Raw genomic sequence first — 8,465 nt, 5'->3', positions numbered from 1 at the left:
AGCTCCAGTAAACTGAGCATGGGGGCTCACATCTATAATCTCAGCTCTTAGGAGGAAGAGACACATGGATCTTTGTTAATTCCAGGTGAGCCTGGACTACACAGCAACAAAAAAAGGAGACCAGAAAGGCTCTCTCATGATCACCCGGTTAATCAGGGGCAGTCACCCTGCTCTCAGTGACTATATAAGTCATTTCTCTCACTATCTCCTGGATCCCTGAAGACCTTTTTCAGCACGTAGACAAAGGTCACAGAACACAGCTGCAAACCTTTATTAGAATCAGTGTAAGAGACTGAATGATGAAGGAACAGGATCAGGAATCCAACTTCAGGGGAGAAAGAGGACAGGTCCACAAGATGGCACTTTGATCAGACATGTTGCAAAGATGGGTTGCCCAAAACACATTAACATCTATTCTCCTAATTAACCGGCTAGAATGTCGAAAATGCTCAATATGTGTTTGGTAGTATAAAATGCTTGGCATTCTGGGCTGGAGACCATGGCTTTCTGGAATACAAAAAGGCAAAGAGGGACAGTGTTGGCTACAGACAAGGTACAGGACCTCAGCAGGGCTCCCTAACCACCCATAAAGAGACTAATCCTCATCCACAGGAAAGAAAATCCCATGCAGTGATTCAGGTCTCAAGTAACAAATTCTACCTTAAAGGAACTGGAGCCCATGCACACCCTTGAGGAGGAAGCCTGAAAACCACGATAGTCAGGCAGCGAAGAAGGGGAGAAGGTTCTGGAAAGCATGATGGGGGCTAGGTCTAGAGAGGGACAGTAGAGCTGAGTATGAATTTGGTGGTGCCTCCCACACCTGAGCACCACTCTACTGGCACACTGACTGTGTAGCCATGTTAAAAATATGTCCCCCATTTGGACTTGTTAGAGGAAAATCATTTTTGATAGCACTGTGGTTTTTCAAGACCTGATACTCAAGTAAAATACTTTGGGAACTAGGGTGAGAGCTGCACTGTTCAAAATATACATATGTGCAATTCAGTTATACTTGAAACAAGATACTACAAGAGAAAACAGTGATGAGCAACTATAAGCACTCCTTGGGGTGTGGGTGGCATTTCAGACATGGTGGGAGGTTTTTTTTTTTTTTTTTGTTTGTAGCACAGATGATGCCAACAGAAATGGGATTCATCGATGGCTGGGGAACAATAGATGCCAGAGAGTTTTCCAAAAAGACACTAGAGAGCAATTTCAAGCATCTCAGAGTAGAACTTGGGGTACCAAACCTGTGTAGAGGCCATCTCAAGGACTCCCCTATTCCTACTATGGGTGGGAACCCCATGTTTAACCAGAATGTGGGAGTGAGCTGCAGGATCATGCAAGTAACAGGTTGGCTGTGTACCTGGCATGTTGCTTTAAAAGTACTAGGGTGGGAAAGTTTTTCAGTTCTCAGTTGCAAGTCACTTGACATGTAGTAATGGTTGCATTTATCACTTGTACACAGCCTTACAGCATTTGTTGCATGGGTGAGTTGAGGTAGGCAGAAAATTACCATAATTTTGGGTTCCAGAAATATGGTTCTTAATCCTTCCTCTTTGTAACAGTCCTGGATTTTTTCCAAGGCAACCTTTTCTCCTGCAGTAGCATTGAATGCCTGGAGCTATTGATGCATCAAAAACCTTAATCCAGAGACAACACTTGCATAGCCTTTGAAGAAAGGAACACATGTTTCTGCTGCAAACACAGAGAGAAAAAAAACCATTAAAAGACAATGGGATGGTCAAAACAGAGGCTCAATGTTCCTTGCAGCATCTACAAATGCCTTTCTCTTAGTCAAACCCTCCCAAAGGCTTCAGACTACCAGAAACAACATGGTTTACATGAGATACACAGATCTAGGAGAAAAATATCCATACGTGGACAGATCTTGATATCTGACATTCACATAAGCCCAACACTTACCTCTGCTCCAACTGTGCATGTAAGGTCCCTTCATCATGAGTATCAACACCAGCACACCTCAGTATCAATGTCCCACAAACCCAACAATTTTAACTCAGAGCAGTAAGCATCTATTGTCTTCTGCAGTTCCTTGCCAATGGCCTCCCAAGGACACCTAGGACTGTCTCAGGGCCCAAATTAGATATCTCAACGGGACTGAGATGGGGTGAACAAGGGTACCACTCTCACTTGTCTGGAAACTCAGCTCCCCAGTCACCAGCAAGCCCAGCAGAAGAAGTGTCCCCTTCAAGGTGAAGAGTGCTAAATGATCCTCTCAGTGCAGAGCCTCTTCTTTATTAAACCATTATAGCTCTGAGCGCAGCCACACCCAGCCTCAAACATGCCTCCAGGAGTTCCAAACAACTTTTGGGCAAGAACTGAGCACCTGTGGATCTCCTTCCAACTTGCATAGAGGCAGCAGCATGGGGCCCCTCCCACTCTGAAGAACAAACAGGCTGAGACAGCCTGATGCCATCAGTTTCTGGAGAGAAGTTGTTTGTACCTTTGCCAAAGAGGATTTAGAGCTGATCTTTGCAAGCAGCCCAAGTGCTGAACAAAATGAGTTGTGGTCCTGTTTTACTTGTCACCTGTGCTTCCTTGTCAATCTACTTACCTATTTTTGATCCAATTGTCCAAGCTACTGAGACCTTTGTATTGGAAGGCAGAGGACAAGGAGGCACCATTTACCTCTCTGTGACACTCAGCCAGGGTAGTCCCCAGCTCTTTGGCAGTGTGGATATTTTTGGGGGCTGATGATGCTTTTGTACCACAAATTCTGCTTCACTCTACTGTAGCTCATTCCTGTTGCCCTGTTCACCTTGTCCACTCACAGCTCTGTTAAGAACCATGTCTTAAAGTGTTTTGAACAGTATTGTCTATGTGGTGAGAGTACTGAGTGGTAGAGTGAGGGATTCACTCCTGTACATGAGCTCTGCTGTCCACAACCCCTCAGGCTACTGTGAACTCCCTGCCTGTAAACTACACTGCTCCACAAGCCACAGGAAGTGCTGTGTGTATAGACTGTCTCAAGTTCAGAAAAACATACTTACCCTAAGGAAGATATTTCCAGCACAGATATGATTGTCAGCTCTGTGTGGTAGTGCCTGTCTCTTAAGACATGCAGGTTTTAAATTTAGACTCACCCTGTTTGCAGTGTGTGATGGTAAATCTTGATGATCATTCTGACTGGGTTGAATGTTGCCATAGATACAAAGTTCAGAGTGGGTGTTTTTAGGTTTGGTCAATTGAGGTGGGTAGATTGACTTTTATGTGGAAGCATGTACTACATTTACATAAAGGGTGGACAGAAGTAAACAAGCTGAGTAGAACCATTGATGCCTCTCTGCTTCGTGATTGTAGATGTAACTAACCACCTCAAGTTCCTTCAATGTGCCTAACTGACTGTGATGGACTGTATCTCTTCAAACTGTGATTAGAAATGTTGCTTCTCACCTGGCATTTTGTCACTAGTTCCCTACAACAGTGGCAGAATAGTTTTTTTAGCATGTGCAAAGCTCTAGGTTTATTTTACAGCTCCACACATATAAACAGGAGCAACCAAAGAGATATCTTAGTGTGCAAATTGCTTATTTTGCAAGCATAAAGTCCATTGTTCAGATCCCTAGGACCCATAAAAGTGGTGGCATACATGTTTAATCCCATGTGATCCTCATGTTCAATAAGAGACCTGGTCCCCAAAAAATCGTGCGGAAGGATGTTGAGATAGCTCAGTGATTAAAGGTGGGTGATTGAAGGTGAAGACCTGAGTTCAAATCTCAGAAACCACCTGGTAGAGGAAGAGAATTAACTCCTCCAAATTGTTGTCTTACCTTCACATGCACACGCATACACACACATGTATGCACACACACACACACACACACACACACACATCTTAGTACCACTGTCCATACACAGGCTCATACACAAGTACAGAAACACATGAACAGACATCTAGAATTTTCCGTTGAAACTGGCATGAGGAAGCATGAACAGGCTCCTAATTGACAAATATAGAATAATTTGAACAAAAGAAACTAAACATGATATTGGATTGTACTAGAATTTTGAAATTACCTATAAACACATGATGTTGTGAATGGTTGTGTGGCATATAAATGAGCATTAATGAAAGTCAGTGTGCTTACATCTCACAGAAGAATTCCAGAGGATCTGTAGATGTTTCTCCTGGGAGTAGACCTCCCTTCAGTCCTTCACTTTGAGCTACATGTTCTCAAATAAGCAGCATGATGGGCTTTGGGGACAGGCCAGTAAGTGAATTAGTTGCTTTGCATACACTCTTGAATCCATGATTTTCAACCCTCAAAACCTGTGAGGACAGCTAGGCACCAAGTGACCCCTGATAACTCCAGCACCAGAGAGCTTACTGGCCAGTCCATCTAGCCATTAGCAAGCTCGAGAAAGAGTCCCTGTTTCAAAAAATATAAAGTGGTCTCAGCTATAAAAGGGACACAGAATCACTTCCCAGCACCCAGATGGCAGCTAACAACCATCTGTAACTCCAGTTCAAGAGGATCCAGTGCTCTCCTGTGACCTCCACAGGGAAAGCATTCAGAACTGCATAGACACTCATGCAGGCACAATCCCCATCCACATACATTCAAACTAAATAAATTGTCAAATAAGCACACACATTGGCATATATATGAATACACAGATATAATGTATATACACACATCTACATGGTGGAGAGCAACTGAAGGCCCTCACTGTCTTTCCCTGGCCACTTTGTACATACAGATATAAATGTCTTGTGCCTTAGTTAAGATTATTGTTATAGTGATACAACAGCATGATCAAATCAGAGTAGCATAGGGCCACTCGAGAGTAGACACTTGCTTAACCACATGATGCCCTTTTCTCCATTCCCAACCATGTACAGAAGAGAGAAGCCCCCCCAGTGGGCACATTCTACAGGCCATCTCAGCCCTCAGGTCATGCAAGGTCTTAAAAACAAAGTCCAGTGGACGCAGCAGAGAGCTCACAATTAGATCTCAGTATTTGGTACATAATTGACCAAACAGTTACAGGAGATAAATACTTTTGGCTCAGATAACCAGTAAAATTCAAAGGCTTTGTACTCTTTAAGTCTTCAGAAAAGTTCATCCTGTCGCTGTGTGCTGTACAGATGTGACAGTCAAGTGCCTTTTACAACATACTACTTAATTGTGCCTTATCAAAACACATATAATCTTTATTTTTAAAGTTAAATACCAACAAAATTACTTAAGCACAAACACTTATGTAACATAGTCATGGTGGAGGAGTAGTTTGAAACCAAGGCTGCATTATATGACAAGATAATGTTGCGTGTTTTAAGTAGGGTCTTGTTTATAGACTTGAGAGAAGTGAGATAGCCCTTTGTCCAGTCTAACCTCATTTGTGAAGACTTCCTATGTATGCTGACTCTGGGAGAGAGGAAGGCCTTGCTCTACTGAGCCTTCAGACATCTAAAGAACACCAAAAGTCAGTCAAGGAGAGAGGAGTTAATAAAAGGGGAAACTGATTCAGAGCCTTTGCTATGGTGAAGGTTAAGTGTGTTCTTATATACAAGGGATCCATGTGACTGTAGGGTTGTAATTCAGGTTGTATTGCTATGACAAATGACCCAAGACTAGCATATTGACAGAAGAAGACAAGGCACATGCAACTGCTTTCATAGTGAGTCTCTATGTGTTTGGTTAGGGGCGGGGCTTGTGCTCTTACACACCACTGAAGCATCACTGAGAATCCAGAAATGTGACACACCTGATTGAGAATGTCAGAAGGATGGGGCAGGAAAGAGCTCTCAGAATACCTGAGCTGGCCCTGGCTGTTCAGCTCAGCCAAGTCACAGTAGATCCCTGCCTGTGTTTGGTGTCCCTCAGCCTTCCTGACACAGCCTCCCAAGTCTAGCTGCAGAAGCTTGGCACCTGGCACCCTTCTCTAGACTGGGTCTTTTATTCTAAAGTTTCAAACCTACCACTCCAGCTCCAAAAAAGTCATATGTTATTCTGTTCTCTGAACTTTGAAGGCCACTTTGTGGACTCCAGGTGTGAACATTCAAGGCTAGAATTGAAGTGAATCCCCTCATGTCCCAAGAACAGGTGTGTTAAGGCCCTGCCTTTAGCTGAAAATATTTGAGGGTCATTGTCAACCATCAACATGTGACATGAGTCATTTTGCTTGTGGGGCCCCAGCTTCCCAGAGGCTCATGAGGCTCAGCTCCTCCCCATTCGGTCCCACTGGGACTATGTTGTCTCACATGTTGGCTCATCCCATCTGGCTGAATTTGAGGCTCTTTACAAAGCTTGTCTCAACAGGTTGGGGACAAGGCTTCCTGGTCCTGGTCAGGCACAAGAGCAATTGCAAATTGGCTGCAGGTCTTTCTAGGAGGTATCTCAGTGCATGGTCAGTGGTGCATGATGCCTCCTTTACCCGTAAGGTCTCACTTGGCTTTCTATTTGCAGGAAAAATTAGAAGCCAGCCTGCTATGTTGATGGCTACAACTTTGCTCTCAAAGAAGCCACTTGGCTGCTCACCTGCATAGATGCAGCAGACTATAGCCCTTCCCTCCAGATGTCTAAGAATAGGAATCCAACAATAAAAGCCTTGCAATTCAGAGGGGAGCCTGGATTTTTGGATTCAAGGTTGGGTCTGATTTGGTTGAAAGATATTACAGGGACAAACTCTGGGACATTGAGGTTTCACAGCTCAATTTTGTTGCTGCCAAAATGCCCTGCAGAATGCTTTAGCGAATCCTAAGAGAACATAGTCACTACACTAGAGTGTTTGTCACCCTCATGGTTCAGGGTACAGAAGGCACATACATGACCTCCCAGACTGAACTCCCCAGGAACATGGAACTGAGTAGGACGAGGAATACCAAGGGTCTGTTGAGGACTACACAAGCTCTAGATAGCAGAATCTCTCCCTGCTCCCTAGTGTTTGGTACATGAGCATGTCTGTGTGTTGTGTGTGTCTGTGTGTCACTGTGTGTCTCATGTAGAAAATAAAATAAAAGTACCTATTTCAAAGGCTGTTATGAGCCTTCCTGCCCCGCACAGTGAACAGAATTTCAGCCTGGAAATCATACTAGGCCTGGCCAGAACAGAATTCAGATTATCCTAATATCAACTACCAGCAGTGAATACTACTAATATCAACTAGTCAACTACTAATATCAACTAGTCAGCAGTGAACCCAGCTAATATAACCTGGCAAACTTTTCACTGCTGCTTTAATCTCATTTGTATTATAAGTTACATAGTATTTTTAAGATACACTGTAGTCATAAGTTGTGTTGTAGTTATAAGTTACATTGAAGTTATAAGTGACATTGTAATCATAAGTTACATATCTTGGCTTGGGTTAGCCTTTGTAGTTTTTATACATAAAATCCATTTCATTAGATTTTTCCAATCTAGTGTGACATTGGGTTTAAAAGTGTGTCTTTATGATCTTTTTAAGATTCTTGGTATTGTTAACCTAAAAGATGGGAAGGAAAAAACACCACCCAAATCATCATGGTCATATTAATTAAAGCATGCAATTAATTAAACTGAGCTATTTATTTGTGTATACATTCTGCCTCTCCCTAAGTAGGGGTTTGATATGTCACATTGGACATGAAGAAGACAAGACCTATACATCCCATGGGTAGGGGATTTGTAGATAAGGGATTTGGCAGGCAAAATAGGCAGGATAAAGAAATTAGTCCTAATGACCTCTTGAATCAAAGGTATAGCTGTAAGCTGTGAGTAACAGGGTGGTCATAGTCAGAAGTGGTAGCATAATGAGCCATATAAACTTTCTGAAACAAAGATAGGGTTGCAAGATGGTTACAAAAAAACTTTTGAAACAAAGACATGATTGTCAGTCCTAGAACAGTTAGCCACTTGTAGTTAAGGATACCGGTAGGAATTAGTCCAATTCTTAAGATACAGTTCATTGTTTAATCATTAACATGAATGAACTTTGTCTTCACTATAAGATGTCTTTTAAGCATAAGATGGAGGCAGGCTAGTTCCTGCTTATCTGTGATGTTATCCTTAACCTTTTCCTGTTTCATATTGAGTCTTAATTTCCCAATGGATTTGGATTAGGGTTTATCAATTTAATTCATTTCTTACCCTATTTAGTTTCTTAGGGAGGGTATTTCTCTTTGCTGGCAGTTAACAGTAACTCACTGTGACTTGCCTTGTGTTTTAGCAAGGGCATAATTTTACCAGCTGCAAATAGTTTCTGTGAATGTGTGATATTTGGAATTCTGGGAACACTTCAGAAGGTATATAAACACTAGGACCACCCGAGTTGGGTGTTTTCTTGTTAGTTGCTGGCTGTTGTTGGTCATAGATTGTTAAGTAGTCATCCTCAAAGAAGAAACAAGAATAANATTTTATATCCTGATGATGTAGATCAAACTTGTTCCAAAGGATTCAACACCCTTAATCATCAGGAAGTATTCAAATGATAAATTCACCCACTTTGCAACCTCTGGA

At 42.4% G+C, this 8,465-nt stretch overlaps 1 pseudogene; it reads right to left on the bottom strand.

Annotated features, from left to right (window-relative positions):
• Positions 1–411: 411 nt before the first annotated feature.
• LOC110288759 overlaps positions 412–8,465 on the bottom strand; it is a 19,726-nt pseudogene continuing 11,672 nt past the window's right edge.

Source organism: Mus caroli, unplaced genomic scaffold, assembly GCF_900094665.2.
Source record: "Mus caroli unplaced genomic scaffold, CAROLI_EIJ_v1.1 scaffold_9768_1, whole genome shotgun sequence".
Classification (NCBI taxonomy): domain Eukaryota; kingdom Metazoa; phylum Chordata; class Mammalia; order Rodentia; family Muridae; genus Mus; species Mus caroli.
The sequence above is the reverse complement of the archived record's forward strand: the minus strand, read 5'-3'. Positions and strand labels throughout refer to the sequence as shown.